We start from the raw sequence: 27891 nt of genomic DNA, 5'->3' as shown, positions 1-27891 counted from the left end.
CTTACAGATAATGTCCCAGACACCACCATCACTATCCCTGGGTATGTCCTGGTATACAGTTGGGAGGGAGTATCCTGGGAGTCCTCAATATTTACTCCAGCCCCCATGAAGTCTCACGGCATCAGGTCAAACATGGGCAAGGAAATCATGTTGATTACCACATACCGCCGTCCCTCAGCTGATGAAGCAGTGCTCCTCCATGTTGAATACCACTTGGAGGAAGCACTGAGAGTGGCAAGGGTGCAGAACGTAGTCTGGGTAGGGAACTTCAATGTTCATCACCTAGAGTGTCTCAGTGGCACCACCATAGACCAAGCTGGCCGAGTCCTAAAGGACATAACTGCTAGACTGGGTCTGCGACAGGTGGTGAGGTAACCAAGAGAGAAAATCATACTTGACGTTATCGTCACCAAGCTGCCAGCTGCAGATTCATCTGTCCATGACAGCATCAGTCGGAGTGACCACCACACAGCCCTTGTGGAAACTAAGTCCTGTCTTCACATTGAAGATACCCTCTATTATGTTGTGTGGCACCAACACCGTGCTAAATGGGATAGATTTCTAACAGATATAGCAACTCAAGACTGGGCATCCATGAGGCGCTGTGGGCCATCAGCAGCAGCAGAATTGTACTCAACCACAATCTGTAGCCTCATAGTCCGGCATACCCTCCACTCTACCATTACCAGCAAGCCAGGGAATAAACCCTGGTTCAATGAACACAGCACGACTTGCATGTGTTATGACCACAGTTGGTGTTAATTGCTGCACAAATCAAATCCCAAAGGGAAACTTGGCTTTTTTTGTATCCTGAAAATGAGAAGAAGGCATACTGATCTCAGCAGCAAGAAGTCCAGTAACACTTTCACATTTAATTTTTAAAATCCCAAAAGTTTTATTAACAAGAATAAAAGAAACCTAAGCATACAAGATTATAGTTACACAGTTAAACTCGTCTTACAAAGCATTCCTCAAAAAGAATCTCTATTTGGTCAGACTGGCAAGTAAACACCTTCCAGGCAACACTCCCTTATAGATGTTTAACTATCAAAATCCAATAATATTACTCAGGACAAACTGCTTCAATAAAGGCATGCCACATGACCTCTAACTCTCTACTGTGGAAATCCAAGATACCAGAACAAAATTACTTATTGCAACCCAAGACTTTTCTGGCTTGACAGGATGGCTGACTCAAACTGCATCTTCTCCCAGACCAGAGCTACCAGCTCCAGCAGTTCCCAATTCAGCTCCAGCTCACAGCTACATCTCACAGCTCCAGCAGCTACCTTAAGCTTTCCACAGTACCTCTAAAATACCTTTTTACCCTTTCACCTCAGGTTCCATTGTTCTTACACCACTTTGAAACTCAAATCTTTCCAAATATGAAATCTTTCATGTCTCTATTTTGTCTTTGCTTCTGGGTCTTATTCCCTCTTCTGTTTAGCTATGGAATTCCTGCAAGATACAACATGTTTCTTGTCATCTCTGACTTCCCTTTGATATTCAAACAAGCTCTCAACTATTCAAAAATACAGATATTGGATCCAACCAATTCACTTGTACCTCAAACCTAATGCCTCTATCCTTAAGCCCAGCTTAACTAAATCATTTATACACACACACAACATAGCATTCTTTATAGAATAACACAATATTCCCCAAAAATATTTTTAAAAAATCCATTCTGTAACATGCCAAACAGCATAAGCAGCAAGCAATAAACAGAGTTGGCAGTGATTCCACAGCCAACGGATCAGATCTAAGCTCTGCAGTCCTGCCACATCCAGTCGTGATGGTGGTGGACAATTAAACAACTCAATGGAGGAACAGGCTCCACAAATGTCCCCCTCCTCAATGATGGAGGAGCCCAGCACATCAGTGGAAAAGATAAGGCTGAAGCATTCGCAACAATCTTCTGCTAGAAGTGTCGAGTGGATGATCCATCTCGGCCTCCTCTGGAGGTCACCAGCATTGTGGATGCCAGTCTTCAGCCAATTCGATTCACTTCACGTGATATCAAGAAATGGCTGAAGGCATTAAATACTGCAAAGACTATGGGCCCTGACAATATTCTGGCAATAGTACTGAAGACTTGTGCTCCAGAACTTGCCATGCCCCTAGTCAATCTGCTCCAGTACAGCTTCAACACAGGTATCTACCCGGCATTGAGGAAAATTGCCCAGACATGTCTTGCACACAAAAAGCAGGACAAATCCAACCCAGCTAATTACTGCCCCATCAGTCTGTTCTCAATCATCAGTAATGTGATAGAAGGGGTCATCAACAGTGTTATCAAGTGGGACTTGCTTAGCAATAACCTGCTCACTAATGCGTAGTTTGGGTTTGACCAGGGTCACTCAGTTTCCGACCTCATTACAGCACTGGCTCAAACATGTACTCCAGAGGTGAGGTCAGAGTGACTGCACTTGACATTAAGGCAGCATTTGACTGAGTGTGGCATCAAAAAGCCTGAGCAAAACTGGAGTCAATGGAAATCAGGGGGAAAATTCCTGGCTGGTTGGAGTCATACCTAGCGCAAAGGAAGACGATTATGGTTGTTGGAGGTCAATCATCTCAGTCTCAGGATGTCACTGCAGGAGATCATCAGGGTAGCATCTTAGGCCCAACCATCTTCAGCTGCTTCACCAATGACCTTTCTTCCATCATAAGGTCAGAAGTGGGGATGTTCACTGATGATTGTACAATGTTCAGCATCATTCGCGACTCCTCAGATATTGAAGCAGTTCATGTCAAATACAGCAAGCCCTGGACAATGTTCAAGTTTGGGTTGACAAGTGGCAAGTATTATTCATGCCACACAAGTGCCGGGCAATGACCATCTCCAACAAGAGAGAACCTAACCATCACTGTATGACATTCAATGGCATTACCATCACTGAATCCCCCACTACCAACATCTTGGGGGTTATCATTGACCAGAAACTGAACTGGACTAGCCATATAAATAATGTGGCTTAAGAGCAGGTCAAAGGCTAGGAATCTTGCAGCGAGTAACTCACCTCCTGATTCCCCAAAGCCTGTCCATCATCTACAAGGCATAAGTCAAGAGTATGATGAAATACTCCCCACTTGCCTGGATGAGTTCAGCTCCAACAATACTCAGAAGCTTGACATCATCTGGGGCAAAGCAGCCTTCTTGATTGGCACCCCTTTCATAAACATTTGCTTCCTCTACCACCAACGAATAGTGGCAGGTGTGTGTAACATCTACAAGATGCACTTCAGGAACTCACCAAGCCGCCTTAGACAGCACCTTCCAAACCACGACTGCTCCCATCTAGAAGGACAAGGGCAGCAGATAGATGGGAACACCACCAGCTGGAAGTTCCCCTCCAAGTCACTCATCATCCTGACTTGGAAGTATATTGCCATTCCTTCACTGTTGCTGGGTCAAAATCCTGGAACTCTCTTCCTAACAGCACTGTGGGTGTACCTATGCCAGAGGGACTGCAGTGGTTCAAGAAAGCAGCTCACCACCACCTTCTCAAGGAAAATTAGGGATGGGCACTAAATGGTGGCCTAGCCAGCGACACCCAAATCCTGTAAATGAATAAATAAAACTCGGAACAATTCCCACAGTAGCAGCTCCATTTCCTAAGTCACTCTGTAAATTAACTTAATGCAAGGCAACAGGTTAATAAATCCCATGAATACGCCCATTAATACTTTTCCTTTCATCAAACCACCTGCAACACAAATTGTATTATTAGTCATGATCAATGACAACTGCCCCAGTATCTCTCAAAATATGAATTTGTTTCCTTGTTGGAGGAATAAAGGGACACTTCTCCATGAGAGATGAAACCTCTATAATCTCCAGTAAACTGACTCACTTCATCAGTATCCAGGGATGAACCCTGTGACTATCCTGAACAATAGCCACTACTCTCATTGATTCTGATGGATCACAGAATCAGAATCACAGGATTAATGCAGTGCAGAAGGAGGTCATTTGGCCCATCATGTTTCCACCGGATCACTTTGCAATTGTGCTATTGCTGTTCTATCACCTGTTTCCTTTACTGGTACAGTCTTTTCAGAAGACTTTTTAGGCTTTCCTATTACTGCCACTGATTTACCTTTCAGCTTCCAACAATTTGCTTTTATATGTCCCATCTTCTGGCAATGAAAACATAATGGTTTCTTTCAAATACTTTTATCCTCCGTACTATCATTTATTGACTGAAACAGCTCCTGCCTTCTCCCTAAAGCCGGAATTTTTTCTATTCCTCCAGCTTCCTGTGAGTATACAAAGTGACTCAACAAGCGTTACTGCACAGTGTGGGCTGATAAAAGGGCATACTTTTATATCTTTCAACAAGTTTTAGTTTCAATTTCCCAACCTCAGCTTTTTCCTGATTTCCTTAGAGACTGGGAAGTTCAGTTTCATTTCTGTGTTCATCTTTTCTGCTGTGCTTTCAGTTTCATTTTCAGTTCAGCTTCTGTTTTGAGGTAGGATCCACACTGTGCAGTAGCACTTGTTTAGTCCATTGATGCACAACATACAAGCTGAAGAGGATCCAAGAAGAAGACGCTAAATATAGAAGCTGAGAATAAACAAAGAGAATAAGTTATTGCAACTGCTTCTGTTACTTGAAGATAACGTTAGTGGAACCACACCATCCAGAGTTGAGTAGGTTCTGCAGATGTGTGCTACTTGTGTTGAAGAGCATGCTGTTGAACTTGGGTTGGTTGTGCATTGCTGTTGGCTGACTTAGAAATTAAAAAATATAGATTCCCTCACAGTAGTGAAAGGAATCAAAGGAAGCGTGGTGTCGATTATGGACCAAACAGGAGACTTTCTTGAGGAGGCTGAGAGCATGGCTGAAGTATTAAATGAGTACTTTACATCTGCCTTCAGTAAAGAAGAGAATTCTATCAATCTCACAGTAGAGGAGGTAACAGAAATATTGGAAATGGTTAAAGAGGAGGTACTTAAAACATTGGCTGTACTTAAAGTAGAGAAGTCGCCCAGCCAAAAGGAATGCATTCTAGGTTACTGAGGGAAGAAGAATGTAAATTGCGGAGGTTCTGGTTTCAATCCTCATTAGTGCCAGAGGACAGGAGGGCTGCAAATATTACGCCCTTGTTCAAAGATGGATAAACCCAGTAACTGCAGTCCAGTCGGCCTAACATTGTTGGTGGGGAAACATTTGGTGGCAGTACAGTATGTCCTCACTTTAAGTTATAGTTGCATTCATGAAACAACTTTAAGTGAATCACAGGTTCCCATAGGAATCAGTGTTAAAGCCGAAGTTAGGTTGCTTTGTAATGTGCAACTCCGATGCCGACATACAACACTGACACCAATGACGAACACAAATGACATAAAAACAAAAATGGTGACATAAATCGAAAAAACAGGCCCTAAAGAATAAACAACTTTAAAACTAAACAATGTGAAGCCGAAGAGACTTAAAGTGAGGATTTGCTGTAATCTGGGACAAAAATTGATTGACACTTGGAAAAGTATTGGTTAATAAATGAAAACCAGCATGCTGTGTTAAAAGGAAAATTACACTTGACTAACTTGCTTGGGTTCCTTGATGAAGAAACAGAGAAGTTAATACAGTTGTACATGGACTTTCATATGGCATTTGGAAAAGTACCACATAACAGATTTTTTAGCAAAATTGAAGCCCATGGGATTAATGAGACAATGGCAGCTTGGGTGCACCATAGGCTAAGAGACAGAAAGTGAAATGGAGTGAGGTATACAATGGTGTTCACCAGGCTTTCTTACTGGAAGCACTACTCTGGCCTTGACAAGGGTACTTTGTTCATAATTTCAAAATTTGTAGATGACACAAAAATGGGAAATGTAATAAATAATGAGGAGGATAGGAACAAACTTCAAGAGGACATGGACTGGTGAAATGGCCAGATACACAGCAGATGAAATTTAAAGTAGAGAAGTGCAAAGTGACACATTTTGGTAGGAAAAATGAAGAGAGGCAATATAAACTAAAGGGTACAATTTTAAAAAGGAACAGGAACAGAGAGACTCAGGGTATATGTACACACATCTTTGAAGGTGCAGGATAGGCCGAGAAGGCTGTTTTAAAAAAGCATAGGGATCCTTGGCTTTATAAATGTAGCCACTGAATACAAGAGCAAGGAAATTATGCTAGCCCTTTGTGATAAAATACTGATTAGGCCTCAGCTGCAGCATTGTTTCTGATTCTGAGACCAAACTTCAGGAAGATGTCAAGGTCTTTGAGAGGATGCAGAAGCGGTTTACTAGAATGGTCACTTTCTATCTGTAGAATAATGGGTTAATAGTTGTGGTAATGAGATGGTGATGCATATCATTATGTAACAGTAACATCAGCAGTCATGTGCAAGAGACTGAGAAGAGATTAAATATTCTGTACAAGAGAGAGATGTACTTACCTACAAGCTTAGAATGTACTGTAGCGTAGATAAAGGAGTTTTTGAAGAAACATACTAGAGTTAGACCAAAGTCACTCTTAAGTAGTGAAAAACCTTCCCAATCCAGAACAGGTCACAAGTTACCCAAAGAGAGATCCAAATAGTTTTCAAATTGGAAACTAAACTACAAAACACTATCTCCCAGCCTCCAGTATTCAATAGCTCATCTGCCACCATTTTGACCATCTCCAGCGTGATGCCACTACCAAACATATCTTCTCCTGCCCTTTCAGCATTCTTAAGGAACCATTACCTACACGATAGCCTGGTCCCCCACAGTTATTCCTAACACCCGCTCCCTTCCCTGAGGTAACTTTCTGTGCAAGCTCAGGAGATGCATTGTTTGTCCTATTACCTCCTCCATTCAAAACTCCAAATAGTACTTCCAAGTGGAACAGTGATTTACTTGTACTTCTTTCAATTTAGTATTCTGTATTTGCTGTTCACAGTATGGTCTGCTCTACATTGAGGAGACCAAATGCAGGCTGGGTGACCACTTAGTGGAACACCTCCATTCAGTCTGCAAGCATGATCTTTGGGGAGCTCCACCACAAACCTTCCTCCAGTCCCAAAAACATCCATTAACCACTACTTGCTATTTCTTGTCACTCAGTCAATTTCGTATCCATGTTGCAAATGTCCCATTTATTCCATGAGCTGGCTTTCCTTAATTAATCGGCATTTGTCCATGTGTCTATTAATGTATCCCATTCAGCATGGTCATAATGCCACACAACATGGTGAATGGTGTCCCTAGTGTGAAAATGGGGCTTCATCTTCATGAGGACTGTACAGTTGTCAATCCTGCAACTAAGGTCATGCACAGGTCCATTCTGTGACAGGTAGATTGATGGAGATGATGTCAAATGGGTTTTTCCCTCATGTTGGCTCTCTCACCACCTTCTGCAGGCTTAGCCCAACCATACCCTTGCAAAAAAAGTGTATTTATCAGAGGAAAAAGTCACAAAGTACTTAACAGAATACTTTTATGACTAACACATGGATTTCTATAGAGCATACCAAGAATATTTCATTTCTCCCCTCCTCTTTGGTCCCTGCGCAGTTTATTGAATTAAGAAGCTGTCTGTAATTGTGTTTGGACATTCCAAAGATATTCCCATCCTTAGCTGAACCAGATATAAGTGCAAAATGGATAATGAGTTAACATTTCAGAGTGAGAGAAAATTGGAGGGTAAAATAATTCAGGGAACTGTGATGCAATTCCCATCAGCTGTCTGAAGCAGCATTAGCAGAGGACTATGAGCAATTCACATGTCCATTTATTCAACCAAACAATGACAGATAGAATGTGGGATGTAAATAAGAGGAAGAAATACATTTTATCTTGAATTTGATGCATAGGGTGTACTTTCCATAGAAAATTCCTGTTGCCTTGGTGCTCACCGATCTACATTGATTCCCTCTGTTAATGCCTCAATTTTAAAATTATTTCCTTGTTTCCAAATCCCTTCATGACCTCACCCCTCCCTATCTCTGCAACCTTCTGCAGCCTACAACCATCTGAGATATCTATACTCCTCTAATTTTGGCCTCTTACACATCGCGGGTTTATTTCACCACCATTGGAAGTCATGCCCTCAGCTGACGAGGCCATTAGCTCTGAAATGCCCTCCCGAAACCACTCTGCCTCTCTCTCCTCCTTTAAGATGCTTCTTAAAAGCTACCTCTTCAACCAGGCTTTGCGCTTGTCTGAATGTACCCTAATGTGACTCGGTGTTGAATATTGTTTGATCAGCCTCCTGTGAAGTACAATGGGAAGTTTTATTTTGCAAATATATATGCAAATATATATGCAAATTGTTATCGGTGCTCTGCAAAACACATTACAAATACCTGCAGCATTTATGACTTCCTAGATGGTACAGCGATAGATGTATTCAATCTATAGAGTATCACAGCTTGTCTGTCACAGTATGAATCATATCAGCTGTCTGACAATTAGTGCTATCTTGGAGCAAATATTAAATTTGGTTTGCAGATTTCCCCATTCCATTTCAAAATATATTGAAAATCCTCTATAAACCTCTTCCTGTGGTAACATAATATATGAGTGCCTGCAATACCCATTATAGGCATAATTCAGCCTCTGGGTAAAAATATGAAATCCAAGTCTATGCTATATGATAGCTGTTTTCAGTGTTAAGGATATGCCAATTCTACCTGTCATCTGTGTGACATGGCAGCTGCTCCTTTATTGTGACAATATATTATCCTACAATCACACAATTGCACAGTTTCTTCTAAATTAGGAACATAGAGACAGGAGTCAGCTATTCATCCCCTCCAGTCTGTTCTGCCATTCAACTGGACTATGACTGATCCAAATTGACTCTATAATTGTAAATACCCTTGCCTAAGAAATATTTGTCAATTTCAGTTTTGAAATTTTCGATTGACCCCCAGCATCAACAGCTTTTTGGGTAGGGGAGAGAGTTCTTTATTTCCACCACCCTTTTGTATGAAGAAGTGCTTCCTGGCATCACCCTATGAACAGCCTAGCTCTAATTTTAAGTTTATTCCCCCTTGGTTTGGACTCCCCCCATCAGAGGAAATAGTTTCTCCCTACCTTCCCTATCCTTTAATAAAATTTTCAAATTGTTTTGAATAAACTTCCCAAAAATGATTTTCATTTGTCATAAACTAAAATGTCCATGTCTAAATTAAGGATACGACTAATAATTTTAAATTACCTATTTCCCATTACATTAATCCTCTTTTATGTCTTCCTGTGTCTTCATACAGGTCTTTACTCGGAGGCCAGGCTTGGATTTGATATTTTTACCCAGAGACTGAATTTTGATCAGGCATTCTAAGCATGTGCAGTGTACCTAATTTCCCAAGATGAATCAATACCTTTCAGTCCGCTGTACTGATGGAATATTCTTCTTCTTACATTTTGATCAGCATGTTCCTCAAATAATTTTGAAAAGCCAAGAGGAAGCATTGTTGAGGTGAAATTTATAGTGAATCTTTCTCAAAGAGTGTGTTTTTTGCTCTCAGGTAACAGCTGCCATACGATAACATGAAATTTATATATTCAGATGCAGGAACATTTTTGGCCATTTTCAACAAATATCGAGGTAAAATTTCCTTTTCAAAGCTTATTTTTTACAGGAATTGTTAAATTGCAGGATTTTTGGATGAAATGGGCTTTTTAGACCTTCAAAGTACAGCATTATATGTGGGAGATGCAATTATCGGTTGCCTTGTGGAGTTCAGCCTGTTAGAACTGAAGATTCAAGAGATTTATACTTTAATTTTTATCATAATAAATATTTAATGTTATAGACAGACCTGTGAAATAAGCTCTCGCAGCTTGTAAGGAGGATTGTTCTTTTTTGATATTAATGTCTTGCTGTAATAGACAGTTTTTGAAATCCTGTGGTCACTGTCGATGAACCAGGCTGTTTTCAATCTTGGCATTCTATTTGATCTTGAGATGAACCTTGATTCAAAGCTTCTCCATCAACAAGACCTCTTACTTTGACCTCCTTAACATCCCCCATCTCCATCCACCTCAATTCATCTGCTGCTAAAATCCTTATCCATGCCTTTGTAACCTCTAGACTCTACTATTCCAATGCTCTCTGGACCAGATTCCTACCTGACATCCTTCATAACCATGAGTTCATCCAAATCTCTTCTGTGCTATCCTAACTCGCACCAGGTTCTATTCATCTATCATCCATGTGCTCGCTCATCTACATTGGTTCCTAGTTGGGCAACCCCTCTAATTTATTTTATTCATTCATGGCATGTGGGCATTGCTGGTAAGGACAGCATTTATTTCATACCCTGAAATCCTCTTGAGAAAGTGGTAGTGTAATTTTAAACGTCTCATCCTTGTGTTCAACCCTCACCCCTATCTCTGTAACTTCCTCCAGCCCTATAACTGTTTGGGATCTCCACGCTCCTCCAATTCTTGCACATTTCCAATTTTCCAATTACTCCACTATTGGCTGCCACTGCTATCAAAATCGAAGTCTGTTTTCTCTCTGTCCTTAGCCTCATATCTTACTTTGCTTCAAATGTTGATCCACTTTTCCCATAACAGATGCTATGATCTCTGCTCCCAATGCTACCTGGACAAGGAATTCAATCCTCCAACAATTCTGCACATAAAGGGATTTCTTCTCATCTCTTTTTGTAGTGACAATACAATTTTAAACTGATGAGTTTTCCTCACTTAATGCTCAACCAGAGAAAATAGCCTTTCACTCTTCACTCTATCTAAATCCTTCAAAACTTTATTTCAGTAAACCTCCATTTGGTTTCTGGGTGCTTGCTGTATCATTGATAGGGGGTTTAAACCCATTGTAACTTTCTAAATCAGAGCTGGGAGATTGCTCCCAACTGGAATAACTATGGCAACACAACCTGAACACATTGACCAGCTCTGCAGAACATCATTGGCTCACATTTAAAGAACTTCTGACATCTCCCTCCCTAACAGCACTGTGGGTGTACGTACACCACATTGCTTGCAATGGCGCAAGAAGGAGACTCACCACCACCTTCTCAAGGACAATTAGGGATGAGCAATAGCGATGCCCACACTCATAGAAAGAGTAGAAAAAATGGGATTGGATACATCATGATGAAGGGTTTGACACATTACTGTCCTGATGTCTGGAAGCACCTCTTCAAGGGCAGTGGAAATCCTGAACTCCCTCCTACAGAAAGTTGTTGAGGCCAGGAGTCAATTGAACATTTCAAAACTGGAATTGATAGATTTTTGTTGGGCAAGGGTTGTGGGATCAAGACAGTTCGATGGAATTAAGATACAGACCTACCATGATCTAACTGAATGACTGAACAGGCTCAGGGGGCTGAATGGCCTCTTGAACGAATGTCCCTCTGTCATTGGCCTTTAGCTCAAACCACACTCTTAGATTTCTTTCATTTACTGTGAGGATAGATGGAGGTTGATTCCGCCTTTTATAAATGCAAGATTCTAATAATCAAGTGATTAAACTTTCCTGTTCTTGAAATGCAGTTACCAGATAACGTCTGTAGATAACTGGATGTGGGAGAAAGGAATAGAAGGATATGCTGATAGGGTGAGATGTGGTAGAGTGGGAGGAGGTTCGTGTGGAGCAGAAACACCGACATGGAGCACTTGGATAGAATTGGTATTTCTGTGCTGTAATTTCGACGTAATTCCATGTCTGCAAAAATAACCAACCATCTATTTATTCTGGACGTAATTAAGTGGGTGTAACTAGATATTCGGTAACTATAAACCAGGCCTTTTGGTTTTCTATTCGTGTACTGCAGAAAACGCAACTTAAACAAGTCAAGTTTTTGTGCAAAATGAACAACCTCTGAGAAGTTCGCTCACTGTTTAACCCCAACGTTTCCTACCACGTACCATAAGCAAAACGGTGGTCCACGGCGAATTGTAAGGGTAAACAAAATAAAACTGTAATCCTGTTTTAAAAGGACATTTTGTTCTTATATGTGCTTTTTCATATTAGCTGCGGTTTGGCTGGTGCTTTGCAATGCTCCGGGTATTAAATGGATTATGCAATACGTCTGGTTTAAATGCACCATCTCCCCACTGCACATGAAGTCCTAGTGATGATGTGAGAATGCTGTGTCGGATATCTGAGGTGGGGGGGAGGTGGGGGTGACATGGGACAGAATTCTTCGGGAGTTGGTGCTGGGAGGCGTCAAGACTGTAAGAAAAACCTGCCTCGTCCCTCAAACCCTGCTGCTGCTTCTGTTCGTTTGATCCAGCACGATCCGAACACCCTGATCTAACATCCTGAAACTAGGACTATTATTTGATGGGTCATGTTGGTTGCAACGTGAATTCTCTCGATCCTGTCTGCCATTAGGTGGAAATTGTGAATGGCACATTTTAGACTATGCCCTGGGCTTTTTTTTTTCAAATTCATGGGGACTGCGGATGCAAGTGCAGGATGGTGAGACTGCTGCTTTGCATCATGCTGACTCATGGACTGGTGCCCTCCACTTTTATATCGAATCAATAATTCCCCCCCCCCCCCCGCCTTCCTTCCCATATGTCCCAGGATGGCTGTCTGCAGTGGAAGCAGGGCTTCCAAAATATCAAGAGACCTTCCCCCGACTTCCTGGGAGAGAAAGACATATATTTGTATATCTAAAAGTGCGTGATGAGGTCTGGACATTGATTTATGTATAACTATAAATGCCCTGAATCTTCACATCCAGGTAATGTTGTAGCAGAGAAGAGGCATTTGCACACAGCCACCTACAATGATAGCAGCGGCATTTCTGGTCCTGCTGAAGCCCTACAGCGTCCAATGCGTTTTGCTACTCCTGCTGCTGCTGCTGGGCACCATCGCTACCATCTTGTTCTTTTGCTGCTGGCACCGTAAACTCCGCAAGGCTCGGCATCCCATCAAGTCGGCCGGTTCGGGCCGCTCCAGGAGTCGAGGTGAGCAGCGTTTCCCGTCGGTTTCCCCCAGCGGTCTGCGGATCCCCTGCTCTCCATTTGCAGACACCCCCCACCTCCGCTTTGCATCTGCGGATCCCCCGCTCTCCATCTGCAGAGCCCCCCCCCCGCCCCCGCTCTCCATCTGCGGAGCCCTCCCTCTCCATCTGCGGACCCGCTCTCCATCTGCGGACACCCCCACCCCCGCTCTCCATCTGCGGACCCGCTCCCCCCGGCTCTCCATCTGCGGACACCACCCCCCCCACCACCCGCCCCGCGCTCTCCATCTGCGGACCCCCCGCTCACCATCTCAGCTTTGTCCCCTGGTATCGCCCCACACCCTAATGCCATTCCCTCCTCTTTCACCCCGCATGACCATCTCTGCTTCCATCTCATCCCAGTGCCCCACCAGACACATATTCCCCGTTCCCCCCTCTACTAGCCTTTCCATTTCCAAATCCGTCCCATCATCTCCTCCCTTCATTCCCCCTCCCCTCCATCCTCCTCTGGACTTCCCTCCCCTCTTCCTTTCCCCCATCCCTCCCTCTTCTCCCCTCCACCCCTCATGCCTCCCTCTTCCTCCCTTGTCCCTCTCCTCCCTGACTTCATGCCCTCCCTCCTCTCCTCCTCCTACCCCCTCATCCCCTCCTTCATCCCCTCACACCTGTCCCTCCCTCCCCAACTCATCTCCTCCTTCCCCCTTATTCCCTTCCTACTCCCTCCACTCCCTGCCCTAACCTTCTTTACCTACCCCCTCTCTATCACACACTGACTCCCCCACTCACCTTTGCCCCTCCCTACCTTCTTGTTCCATCACTACACCCCCTTGACCCCACCCCCTTCATACCCCACCCTCACCCCCTCCCTACCTCCCACAACCTCCTTGCCCCCCCCCTTCCCACCAACCCGCTTTGGCCCCCTACCCCTGTCCCTCCCTACCCCCTGGTCCCCTCCGTACCCCCCCACCCGCCCTCCCTGCCCCACTTGTCCTCTCCTACCCCTGTCTCTCCCTACCTCTCATCCCCTCCCTACACCCTTGGCCCCTCCCACTTGACATGCCGACCGGAGGTGCAAAAGGACTGGGTTAAATTATATTTTTAGAAGATGACTTTTACCAAGACAGTCATTAGCAGGTTATAATCATATAGATATTTGCATGAGGTGACATGGAGACTCAAGTGCACTGTTGCTATTAAACTATATCTGTGTTCTGACCCCGAACTAAACTAAATCAAATGTAACATTACCATTATTATGTAACTTGTGTTGTGATTTGCTTTTGTGCAATAAATCTTTTTGTTTCCCCTTATTTTCTCCCAGATGCAGGGATGAGATCGCACTTCCGTTCTGAGGTACAGCATTCTGTTGTCACTTTCTGAACTCAAGGTCATGCAAAGTTACTTACACAGCCTTCCAGTAGTAATCAACTCAGCCTTTGGTTAGCATTGAATTGTGAACTCCCCATTAAATCCAGCAACTTAGTATATTTTGGGCGGAGTGGGGGTGGGGGTTTGGAGGGTGGTGCTTGTAACTAAGTATGATCATCCTATGGAAAATGGGCCTAGTACAGCACTTCATGTTTGTTAAGAATACGTTTAGATTAAAATCAATACATTTGAAGTTGAATACATATGACTGGGGCCATTATTTTGAGGCACTGAGGCTACTGTAATGGGGGAGATTCCTTGGGCAGACCGATTGTTATTGACAATCACCAGAAATGCAGAATCAATTCACCTGCACCTTCCTCGGAAACTCATATCACTGCTTCCAGTGACTTGTTCTACTATATCACCAATTCCACCAGAGCCCTTGATCGGCGAGAAAGGAAACATCATAAGTTTGTGATAATTGGCCTCAATATAAACCTCTTAGAGCTTTGCATGCAAAGATTAGGTTAGACAATAATGAATGTTTTCCCCCAGTCTGGTAGAAAATGATGCAATGTTTTCAAATCTCCCATGGTCTCATCCTACCCTATTTCTGTAACCCCCTCCAGCTCTAAAGTCCTCTGAGATATCTGTACTCTTCCAGTTCTAACCCCTTGTGCATCCCTGATTTCTTTTGCCCCCTCATTGGCTGCCTAGGCCTTAACCTCTGGAATTCCCTCCCCAAACTTCTTTGCCTCTTTACTTCTCTGTCCTCCTTTATGATGCTTCTGAAAACCTACTTCTTTGATCAAGTTTTTGGTCACCTGTCCCAACATTTCATATGGCTTGTCGTCAGATTTTGTTTGATAATGCTGCTGTGAAGCATCTCTGAAGTTTTAGTATGTTAAAAGGCACTATCTAAATGCAAGTTGTTGTTTGGAGCAGAAGGAATAAACCCCCCATTTAAATCGAGATTTAGATTTCTTCTAATAACATTGGGGTTCATTCTTGGTCTGTGAGTCCCCTGACTTCACAACAATAAAAATTCTGTAATTGAGTAAACATGACAATGTCAGAAGGTTTACATTGACTTTCCAACATTCAGAGATCCCTGTTTCGTTTGACTGCCAATTTCATGCTGAACTGGCGGTGGCTCTTAGCACTGTGTCATCAGTGTTTGCAGCAGGCCTTAAGGGATTAGACAAACTTGCAGTCAATTTTGGTGGCTTTATGTGTGGGTGGGACACGGAACCACAGTTTTCTATTCGCCTCCTTCACACAACACACTTACCTTTACTACTTCCATTCTGGTGACAAGTTTTCCCTTTCCGAGGAAACATAGACAATATCTACATGTGACACGTCACTGGGAGGAGATTTCACATTCCACATTATATTCTGTCAGTCAGGAGGATGTCAATTTAGGTTTTATTATCAATAATGCCACCCCTAAACCATAAAAGGTTAATGATAAATGGAATAAAAAATGCCCCTCTCTTTATAAATGTTCCAAAAGTATTTACAGGTGTGTTAAGCAGCTGAACCACTCTGTGAGGTTGCATGAAAATTCACCTGACTTCTGACTTTTGAAATATTCTTTCATGGGCATCGCTGGCAAGGCCAGCATTTGTTGCCATCCCATTTCAGAGGGCAGTTAAGAATCAACCACATTGCGTCCAGAGTCACATGTAGGCCAGACCAAGTAAGGATGGCAGATTTCCTCCCCGAAAAGGCATTCATGAACCAGATGGGTTTTTATGACAATTGGTGATAGTTTCACGGTCACCATACTGCAACTAGCTTTTAATTCCAGATTTTATTAATTGAATTTAAATTCCACCAGCTGCCAGGACGCCTGTCCTTCAAGCATTAGCCTGAACCTCTGGAATACTAGTCCAATGACATTATGGTACCACTGGGCCACCATCTCTCCCTAGCTGTTACCCCATTATAAAGGAATGTAGGAGGGATTCAACAATTCAGTGAGTTCACCTCTTGAACATGGGTTTAATTCTAGTCTGTACAGATGGGATGAATGTGTCTCCTCTCCACCCGCTGTAAGTGTCCAAAGTGAAACTGTTTCAGGAAGTCTCCAGTTAAATCCTATTGGATATGTGGCCATAAAGAAAGAAGAAAGGATTTGCATTTATATTGCACCTTTTACCACCTATGGACATCTCAAAGTGCTTCAAAACCAATTAACCATTTTTTAAATTGTAGTCATTGCTGTATGAATTGTGGCAATGTGATAATTACCAGACAATTTGTTTTTACTGCTGTTGTTTGAGGGATAAATGTTAGCCAGAAGATCAGTGATAACTCCCCTGCTCTTTGAAGAAGTGTTGTGGGTTCTTTTACATTCAACTGAGAGGGCTGACTGGGCCTCGGTTTATCATCTCATCTGAAAAATGGCACCTCTGACAGTGCAGCACTCCCTTAATTGTTTGAGGGGTAAATGTTGACGAGCAAAACAGGGAGAACTCCTCTGCTGCTCTTTGAAGTTGGATTCTTTTATGTTCACCCAAGAGGCCGTCTTGATTTAATGTCCCATCTGAAAGACAGTGTTACCCCTCAGTATTATATTGCACTGGGACTGTCAACATAGATTATGTGCTGCATTCTCTAGACAAAAAAAAACACAAACTAGATGTACTTCAGCACAAATTGATACTATTAGCAGGCTCACCAAAGAAGCCATAAGGGTTGCAAGTGTGGACAAAATGGAAGAGTTCACATTGGCACACATGATTGGGTACACACTTGAGGTTCAGATCAATATGTATAGTAGATGCTAGTAAAAGAATGTTTATCATGTCTTTGGCCTCTGTTAAATCCAATGAGGGCAAGGCTGAATATTGATTCTATTCAATCCACAAGCACTGCCATTTCTCACTGCAATGAACCTGAACCTAGTTTATTTTTCCTGTTGATGTCTCTTCTGACTGGTTTCCAACTTTTCAGATTTCTTTTCTAAATCCCTGCAGAAAAATAATAATCAGTTAGGATTATCAGAATATAAATGTCAAAAGTAAAATAAAAAGCAGCTTTTCTACCCTCAAAAGGTTTCTTTAAACAATGTTTCATTTTTAATACAGAACCTCCAAATTACCCATCTGTTATTATTAAAATATTTGCTATTTTGCACAAAATAATGAATATATTTATTGTTCTACTGCCCAGTAATCAGTAAGTGCTATGTCTGGGTAGAGAAAATGAGACTTGTGTCTGCAGTTGCTGCTGACTTTGCTATTGGCCAGTGCTTTCACAGATAAAAGCTACAAAGTAGCATCAACTGCTTTTCTGATTTGTGACAGATTAGACTCTGACCCACTTACCCAAAGATAGGGTGGCAAAGAAGCACAAGAGAATGGTCATAAATGTCTACTTGTAATTACGTGTCATTCACAGAAGCCCCAATCTCATCACCTCATTTAGTGGGTTGCAGCATCGATCCCCTTTAAGGGATTTGCTAGGATTGCAAGCCCAGCCAATCCTGTTCTCCCAGCTTTATCTCAGAAACAACACCGACCCATATAGAAAGTGATTGCTGTATGTTATCCAAATCACATGGCCAATATTCACTGAAGCAGGCAAAGGTTTCTACAGCAATATCTTCCATGTCTTCCTTTAGCACAGAAAGCCCACAAGAGATAAAATGATTAACTGCTCAATAAGATGTGCTTTCAAAAACAGCTGGATGACTAAATGTGTTATCCTGTAAGAAAGCATATTAGCGACAATACTTTACTTCTGTCCTGATAGAAATATGTAATATAACAATGACAATGTTCGCTTTGATTGCTTACAGTTACTGTTTCCTTGTTCAAAGAGATAAATATAGGATACAATCACAGAAATGAGGATATGAATTACTGCTTTAGGAACATATATGATGTACAATTTACAAGTAAACTACAGAAAGATAAAAACATTGAAACCACTTCCACAAATGTCAACCATGGCTCAGTGGATAGTACTCTTGCCTGAATCATGAGATGGTTTGTTCAAGCTTCACTCAGAGACTCGAGCAAAAATCTAGGCTGACACTCCAGCGCAGTACTGAGTGAGTGCTGCACTGTTGGAGGTGGCACTCTTTGGATAAGACATTAAATTTAGACCTTGTCTGCCCTTTCAAATGGACATAAAATATTCCACTGGCTGCTATTCAACGATAAAGACCTAAAAACAAATTATCTAATTTCTGTTTACAGGACCTTGCTGAATACAATTTAGTTGCTGTGCTTCCTGCATTACAACAGTGAATGCATTTCAAAATGGATGTAAAACATTTTGTTACACCCTCAGATCGAGAAAAGTGCCATATAAATGCAAGTCTATTTTTTTATTGCTGTGTTTTAATTGGCTGCCATGTTTCCTACAGCGATTACAATTCAAAAGTACTTCATTGGGATATTCTGAGGACATGAAAGGTGTAGAATGAGTGCAAGTCTTTCTTGTTTTCTACCTGACCAATAGGTGAGAACGGACATTGGAAAAAGGTATTATGGTATTCACCATCTGCAAATAAGTGGGTGTGGAAAGTATATGCTTTTTCAAGTTCCCTTTGCACATCCCTTTCAGAACAGTATAAGTTTGGGGGAATGCTTTCTGTGGTTGATCCAGAAGGGATGTCCATTGGATTGCCCATTGACATAGGGTGATAGAATGATCTTGCTCAGACTATTCAGTCCATTATGCCTGTGTCAGTCACTGTCACAGATAAAATATGCAAGAGCCCTCTAGTGAGGAGACACAGCCAATAGAACAATTTAAACATAAAAGCTGATTTGAACAAATACAAAAGAATCTTCTAATCTAAATTGTAATATTAGTGTCTGTGGCCATCAGTCAATCTATACCCTGTGGTGTACACTGGTCGTGGGTGATCTATGGACACGGCATGCTCCCTCTCCAGGACCATGAGAACACAGACAAGGTTGCAGAAACTTGGTTGGAAACTAGAGTGACCATCCCATGGGTCTCATCAATGCTGGACCTGTGAATGTTTGTTTGGTGCAAGAGCTGGCCCACATGAAGGTCCTCCAATGTGTGCATAAATCCCACCCCACCCTCCACAAACTCCAGGTGATTGAAGGCCAGGTGTGGGGCTGCACTGCAACCCTGAATTCAGGAGCAGCCTCCTCAAATAATATATTTTGGGCTGCAACAATCCACAAAAACATTGAAGGCTTGCATCTATAAGGCACCTTTCATGATCTCAGGATACACCAAAGCACTTTACGCCAATGGAGAATTTTTGAAATATAGTCACTGTGGAAATGTAGCAACCAATTTGACAGACCAGGTTCCCACAAATAGCAACGTGATAATTACCAGATGATTTGTTTTTAGTGATGTTGGCATTGATTTTGACTTCGTAGCTCCTGCATCTCAAGGTGCATGAAGCAGACAAAGCTCTTCATTCTCTCCCGTCCACAGCCAGTGTTTCCACACCACTCCAGGGTCTGTTGAGATTCTGCAGGAGGTGTGATGCCAGTTTATCTTGGGTCACCCTCTTCTTCTACGTTCAGCAGGAGCCCATTGCATGATTTGATGGGCAGATTGTGATGATAGAAGTTGGGTGACATGACCAAGCCAGCTGAGTCCTCATTTGCAAGCGATGGATGAAACTGGAGTTCTGAGTGTTTACTTCCTTAGTGAGCAGACAGGACCTTGGTTTAAAGTCTCATCTGAAAGATAGCACCTTCAATAGTGCAGAATTCCTTTGGACTGGAATGCACCCAAATTTTTGTGTTTAAGTCTCTGGAATGGGGCATGAACCTAAAACCTTCTGACTCAAAGGCAAGAGTCCTAATCAGTGCGCCAAGACCAGCACTGTCAGGTTCATCCAGGTTGCAGAAGTTACTAAGGGCCTAGGTATCTATGAAGTGGCTTAAAAATTTATTGCACACTACTGGTCCATGCCACATAAATAGATACTAGGGCAAGTAAACAAAAGCTTGGTTAAAGAGTTATGTTTTGAGAAGTGACTTAAGAGCTGTGTGGGAAACAGAAGCGGAAAGGTTTGGAGGCGAGGAGGCATGGGAGTTTTTTTTATTAATTCATGAGATGTGAGCATTGCTTGCCAGGCCAGCATTTATTGTCCATCCCTAATTGCCCTTGAGAATGTGGTGGTGAGCTGCCTTCTTGAACCACTGCAGTCCATGTACTGGAGGTACACCCACAGAGCTGTTAGGGAGGGAGAATAATTCCAGAGCTTAGGGCCTTGGCAGCTGAAGACATGATTGCCAATGGTTGATAGATGAATATCAGGGAAGCACAAGAGGCCAGAACTTGAGGAGTGCAGAGATCTCTGAGGGTTGTAGGACTGGAGGAGGTTATGGAGATAGAGAGGAGCAAGGAGGAATATGGATGTTAACATTGAGCTCTGGTTAGTACAGGTCATCAAGCCTAGGTGAACAAAGCCTTAGGTGAACAAGACTGGTGCTAGGTTTAATGTACAACCAGGCAACATACATTTCCAATAGTTGGTAATTGAAATTCCTACCTCATTATTTGAAGATGAAAACAGATTCAGACTTCATATTTTGATCTGTAGCACCACCATAAACCATTTTATATTTAAAAATGTAAAATAAAACATATTAAGCTGAGCCGCAGGGCATGTTGATATTATAAAATAGTTAACAGCTGTACATACATGCAGTTATATGCTTCCACAAGTTGCAATGATCAGTCTGGCTCAGCCTTTGCACTCTAATTGTACAGACACAGGATCATGAGTTTAGGCCCCAAGACCAGGATTTGATCACAGAGGCTAGCGCAGCACTGAAAGAGGGCTGCATTGTCAGAAGTATAATTCTTAAGACTGATGGTTTAAGACCCTCCTCCACCTGCAAGGGACTGGTTTGAAATAAGTTTCAATGAATGCTGGAAATATGCAGCAGGTCAGGCAGAATCTGTGGAGAGAGAAGCTGAGTTAATGCTTCAAGTCGATGATCGTTCATCAGGACTGGGAAAAGTTAAGAATGTAATAGGTTTTGAGCAAGTGAAAGGGGGAAGGGTAGGAAAAAGAACAAAAGGGTAGGCCTGTGACAGAATGGAAGTCAGAAGAGATTAAATGACATCATGGTGCAAGGCAAAAGGGAGTGGTAATGGGACAAGTGAAGAAACAAAAGATAGATCTGGAGGAGGTAGGAATGGCAGAATGTTGAACAGCTGTTATCTGAAAGCAGAAAAAGAAACAAGAGAGAGAAATGAGAATGAAAACCAAAATCAACAAAGAAAAAGGAATCAAAATGGGAGAAGAGGTTACGATCTAAACTTGTTGAGACCAATCAAAAGATGAGGTGCTATTACTCAAGCTTATGATGAGCTTCATTGGAACGATGCAGGAGGTTGAGGACAGGTCACAGTGAGAGCAAGATGGAGAATTAAAATGACAGGCGACTGGACGGTTGGGGTCTGTGTTTGGTTTCCCCAATGTAGAGACCACATCATGAACAGAAAATACAGTATACTAAAATTAACAGTGTACAAGTAAATCACTGTAAATCCAGCAGGAGTTTTTAGAATCCTGGACGGTGAGAAGAAAGCTATGCTTTGCATGGGAAAGAGAGTGGGGGGGTGGGAGGGGGGTGGGGTCTAATTTTCTGTCATTTTATTTCTTCATCATACTTCACTCTGATCTTTCTTTCCTTGGCCTCCTGCAGTGTTATTGCAAAGAGTGTGAATCACAGAGTGATTAGGGAGCTGAGTGCTTTGCGAATAGAGAACTCACTCACTCACTTTCCCAGAGCTGCTTTATCCAATTCAGTGTTGCGGGGAGTCGGAGTCTATCCTGCCAGGAGATGGGTGCTAGGCAGGGTATACCCAGGACAGGGTGCCAGTCCATCACAGGGTGCACCCTCATATGCGTACAGAAAGACAGAAACACTGAGGGGCAATTTTACCATCGCCAATCCATCTAACCAGCACATCTTTGGACAGTGGAAGGAAACCAGAGCACCTGGAAACCCACGCAGACACAGGGAGAATGCGCAAACTCCACACAGATGGACGCCCAATGTCAGAGATGAACCTGGGTTCTTGGAGCCGTGAGGCAGCAGCGCTAACCACTGCTTCACCGTGCCACCCCACTGAATAGAGAGCTGAAGTCAGGAATTCAGTGCAAAGGGGAAAGGAGACGTACCCTTTTATTCTTCTCGTTTGATCACTTGCAGCTGTTTTGTCACTAAGCTAAGAAACTGCAATGTACTATTACTTTACTAAATTAGGAACTAAATATATAAATATGGTTAGACAGACAAGCAGGGTCAGCGGTGTGCCATAAGGGCAACATGTGGGAGCTTGTGGAGAGCATTCCAATGCTGGACAACCATATTTGCGTTAGGCATCTGCAGCTCAAGCAACTTCAGTTCAGAGTTGTTGAGCTGGAGTCAAGCTGCAGACATCGTGGGAGTGGGACATTTATCTGGACCTTTTGTTCTAGGGGGTTAAGTACAACTTCAGAATTGGTCAGTGGTCAGGAGAGGGAGAGTTTGACTGCGAGTCTGGCTGGTATAGAGTACCTTCATGTAATGATGGAGAAGCCTTGGCCCTGGATTTGGACCAACAGGTGTGAGGCATTTGCTACTGACGCAGATGAGAACAAGGACAGCTGTCTGGCTGGGCAAACTGGCAATAGCACAATAATATAGGAGTCTATTTAAAGGAATGAGGTAGTGAAAGGGAACAATATAGTCAGGGGGATAAATACTGTTCTCTGCAGCTGCGACCAGGAGTTATGAAGATTGTATTGTCTGCCCAGTGCCAGTGTTAAAGACATCTGCTTGTGGCTGGAGAAGATTTGAAGCAAGAGGGAGAGAATTCAGGTGTCATGGTCCACAATAGAAGCCATGACATTGGTAGAATGAGGAATGATATTCTGCTGAAAATCTTAAAGGGAATAATCTTTGAATTGTTACCTCAGCCATGTACCAATGGACATAGGGTCAAGTAGATTAGAGGATTAAACACTTGGCTGAAAGAGTGGTGTGGAAAGAAGGGGTTTTGATTCATGGGTCACAGGCAGCAGTACTGGGAAAGATGGAGCTGTTTCATTGGGATGGGTTCCACTTAAACCAGCCTGGAATCAGCATCCGGATGAATGATATAACTAGGGCTGTGGATAGGGTTTTATACTAGAAGAGGTGGGAGAGACGTCAGGCAAAGGAAGATTAGAAATCTGAAGAGAAAAGTTAAAGTGAAAGAGCAATGTAGTGATGTGGGTAAGGACAAGCAGAGTGGGGCAGGAAGGGATGGAGAGTTTAATACTAATAGTGCATTAGTGAATAAGGTCCATACAAAGAATAGTGGTAAAAAAAATAAAATTAAAGGCCCCTTATCTGAATGCACAAAGCCTTCATAACAAAATAGAACTAGAGGCACCAAGAGAGAAATGAGCTTGCTATAATAGCCATGACAGAGACATGGTTGCTAGGTGACCAAGGTTGAAGAAATAAACATTCCAGGATACACAACATTTCAGGAAGGCGGGCAGAATTGAAAAGGAAGAGGACTATCCCTGATAATAAAAGGATGATGTAAGGACAGTAATAAGAAAGGATCTTGGCTCAGAAGATCAGGAAGTAAAATCTGTATGGGTGGAGATTAAGAATAACAAAAGTCAGAAAATGCTGAAGGGAGTAGATTTTCAACCCTGCCCCCAATTGGTAGTTATCCAATTGGACAAACTATTAAGCAATAAATTAAATAAGGAAATAAAATAACAAAGTTAGTGTAATAATCTTCGAGAACTTTAACATTCATAGAGAATGAGCAAATCACATTGGCAAAGGTAGTCTAGAAGATTAGCTTAATGCTTTCAGGACAGCTTCCTAGAAGAATAATTTGTGGAAATAACTAGTGACAAAGCTATTTTTAATTTAGTATTGTGTAGTGAGGCAGAACTAATTAGTAATCTCAATATATCTGAATTCCACCTTAATTTTGAGAGTGACATACCTGAATCCAAAACAAGGATCTTAAACTTAAACAAAGCCAAGTGGATAGGTATAAGAGGAGAGTTACCTAAAGTTGTTTGGGAAAATGGCTAAAAGTTATGGCAGTAAATAACCAGTGGGAAAACATTTAAAGAAATGTTTCAAAATGTTCAACAAAAATTCATTCCATTAAAAACAAAAACTCAGTGAGGAAGATCCATCAGTAGCTTACTAGGAAAGTTAAAGATAGTGTTAGGTTCAAAGAGGAGGCTTATAATGTTGTGAAAAATAGTAAACCTGAGGATTGTTCGTATTTTAGAAACCAGCAAAGGGTGACCAACAAGTTGATAAGGGAAAAATTAGATTATGAGATTAAACAAACCAGGAATATAAAAACAGATTGTAAGAGGTTTTGCGAAAAGGAAGAGGAGAGCAGCTGAAGTAAATGTTGGTCCCTTAGAGGCAGAGACGGGAGAAAAAATCCTGGGAAATCAAGGATTGGCAGAAACATTGAACAAATATTTTGTGCCTGTCTTCACAGTAGAAGACACAAGTTACATACCAGAAATAAAGGATAACCAAGGGACTAATAAGAGTCAGGGGATTAAAGTAATTAATATCAGCAGAGAAAACGTATTAGAGAAGCTTAAGAAACTAAAAGCCGACAAATATTCAGGACCTGATGGTCTACATCCTAGTGTTCTAATAGAGGTAGCTGCAGAGATAGTGGGTGTACCGGTTATGTTTTTTTTTCCAAAATTCCCTAGATTCCAGCACGGTCCTAGGTGGATTGAAAATGAGCAAATGTAACACCTCCATTCAAGAAGGAGGGAGAGTGAAAACAGGGAACTACAGTCCAGTTAGCCTGATAATCGTCAGGAAAATGCTGAAATCTATTATTAAGGAAGTCTTAACAATTCATTTAGAAAATCATAGTATGATCAGGCAGTGTTAACATGATTTTATGAAAGAGAAATTGTGTTTGACAAAATTTTTTTTGAGGACGTAATTATAGTAGGCTAAATAAAGGGCAGCCAGTAGATGCCATATACTTGGATTTCAAAAAGGCATTTGATAAGGTGCCACACAAAAAGTAATATATTAGCAGAGATAATTGGCTAACAGACAGAAAGCAGAAAGTAAAGATAAATGGGCCATTTTCAAGTTGGCAGTGTGTGATGTGTGGAGTGCCACAAGAATCAGTGCTGGGACCACAGCTAGTTACAATTTATATTAATGACTTAGACGAAGAGACCAAGAGTAATGTATCCAGATTTGTTGGGGATACAAAGTTACGTGGGAATGTAAGCTATGAGAAGGACACACAAAGAGGCTGCAACGATATACCAACTTAAGTGAGTGAGCAACAAGGTGGCAGATGGAGTATAATGTGGAGAAGTGTCATGTAATTCATTCTGGTGACAAGAATAGAAAAACACAATATTTGTTAATAGGCATGAACTTTTAAATGCTGATATTCAGAAAGGGTTGGATGTGTTTGTATTGGGAGCAAAGAGAATTAGCATGCAGGTACAGCAAGCAATACAGAAAGCAAATGGAATGTTAGACATCATTGCAAAGAGGTTGGAGGACAAAAATAAGGCAGAATTGTTACAGCTGTATTGGGCTTTTGTAAGACCACGCCTGGAACATTGTATGTTTTGGTCTCCATAATCTAAGGGAGAATATATTTGTCTTGGAAGTGACATAGCAAAGGTCCACCAAATTGGTTCCTGGGCTAGGAGGGTTGTTCTTTCATGAGAGGCTGAGTAAATTGGGGCTATGTTCTCTGGAGTTTAAGAATGAGAGGTGATCTCGTTGAAACGTATAAGACTATGAAAGTTTTTGACTGAGAAGTTGGAGATCAGAAGTTTCTTCACTCAAAGGGTTGTGAGTCTTTGGAATTCTCCATCCCAGAGGATTTTGAATGTTCCACTGTTGAGTGTATTAAAGGTTGGGTCCGATAGATTTTTGATCTCCCAGGGAATCAAGGGATTTGGGGAGCCGGCAGGCAAGTCTAGTTGAGACAAAAAATAAGTCATGATCTTATTGAATGGTGAAGCAGGCTCAAGGGGCTGTATGGTCTGCTCCTGCCCCTATTTCTTATGTTCTTATGAAGCTCAATGTAAACTCCAGGAACAGAAGCGTGCCTCTTGACTATATATTTTACAACTGACATTCTCAACACTGAGGTAAACAATTTTAGATCATAATCTCAGCCCCCATTTTGTTTCTTTTCTTCTTTACTGCTTTTGGCTTTTCTCTCTTGTTTCTCTCTTTTTCTCTTGCTTTTGGGTAGCAGTTGTTCATCATTCTGCCATTTACATCTTTTTTTTTTACCTGCCCTTTATCACTCCCTTTTGTCTTGCACCATGAACCATCTGTCACTTAATCTTAGCTGTTCTCCACCCAATTAGAGATCTTCCCTTTTGTTCTTCTTTCTCCCTTCCACCCTTTCAGTTGCTTAAAACCTATTACATTTCTAATTTTTTATAATTCTGATGAAAGGTCATTGACCTGAAGCATTTAACTTTGCTTCTCTCACCACAGATGCTGCCTGACCTGCTGAGTATTTCCAACATTTTCTGTTTTTATTTTGGATTTCCAGCATCTGCAGTATTTTGCTTTGGACCTATCTCAATCTAGTTCCTAATAAACACAAACCCACAACATAAGACTTGTGTTAATTTGACATGAATTTTCAATCTCTGTGAGAAGGTCAGAGGCTGGATCTTTGACCTTTAATGCAATAGAGGGGTGCTTTTCTGAGGATAGGTCTGATAAGTGTGGATGGGTCAGTATAAAGGGAGCTGACTGTACAATATCTGACCTGAGGAAGGTCAATGAATGCTTGAATTGTCAGCGGTAACATGCCATAAGCTTTGCCTTAGAGATATAGGAACATTGGACAATAAAGGAGGGTGACTATGTCTTCATAACAACCCTTTAGCTCTGGTATTATTCTGGTGAAGTTGTGCTGCACTCCCTCCGGGGCCAATGTATGCTTCCTGAAGTGATACCCAGAACTGCACATGGTACTGCAGATGCAGCCTAATCAGAGCTTTGTACTGATGGAGCACTCCTTTGTATACCAGCCCTCCTGCGATGAAAAGGCCAACATTTCATTTAATTTGTCCCTGTCCAATAGTATTTAGTGATTTCTGTACATGGACATCTAATTGTCTCCTTGCGCCTCTACAGTTCTTAGCTTGTGGTCATTTGGAAAATACCCTGATCTATCTTTTTTGGGTCCAAAGTAGATGAGATCACATTTCCCCACCCTGAATGCCATTTAGTGGTTTGTCCACTCACTTAATCTACCAGTGTCCCTTTGCAACTTTCTCCTCTCATTGCCACAACTTACTGTGCCATTCAATTTGCTATCATTGGGCATTGAGAAAACGGAATGTATAGGAGGTGTCATGTTTGATGGACCCAACATCCTAATTCTCGTTCCACGTTTTCTCCTGTGCTGTGTAATTAATATCCTATAAAGATGTTGCTTAGGAACCATACAAAGCTCAAATCCCGCCCCCTGCACTTTAGTAATTGGGTGTGCTTATCGCAGTGACGCCAGGTGATGCTGCGGATTGGCGCAAGGCAAACGCTTTACTTTAAAGATACACACATACCTATGTTCCTGTTTCTTTTTAACAGGGGTTTAGACACAGCCCGCGACATG

General features: G+C 42.0%; 1 long non-coding RNA gene across 1 annotated transcript; it reads right to left on the bottom strand.

The window, feature by feature from the left end:
- Positions 1-16974: 16974 nt before the first annotated feature.
- Positions 16975-27886, bottom strand: LOC121278459. The gene is made up of 3 exons (XR_005943153.1): positions 27842-27886; positions 20774-20818; positions 16975-17243 (listed from the first exon to the last, which is right to left on the bottom strand). It is a non-coding gene; the product is annotated as an uncharacterized LOC121278459 (long non-coding RNA).
- Positions 27887-27891: the final 5 nt, after the last annotated feature.

The sequence above is a fragment of the Carcharodon carcharias genome, chromosome 5 (assembly GCF_017639515.1).
Source record: "Carcharodon carcharias isolate sCarCar2 chromosome 5, sCarCar2.pri, whole genome shotgun sequence".
NCBI lineage: Eukaryota > Metazoa > Chordata > Chondrichthyes > Lamniformes > Lamnidae > Carcharodon > Carcharodon carcharias.
The sequence above is the reverse complement of the archived record's forward strand: the minus strand, read 5'-3'. Positions and strand labels throughout refer to the sequence as shown.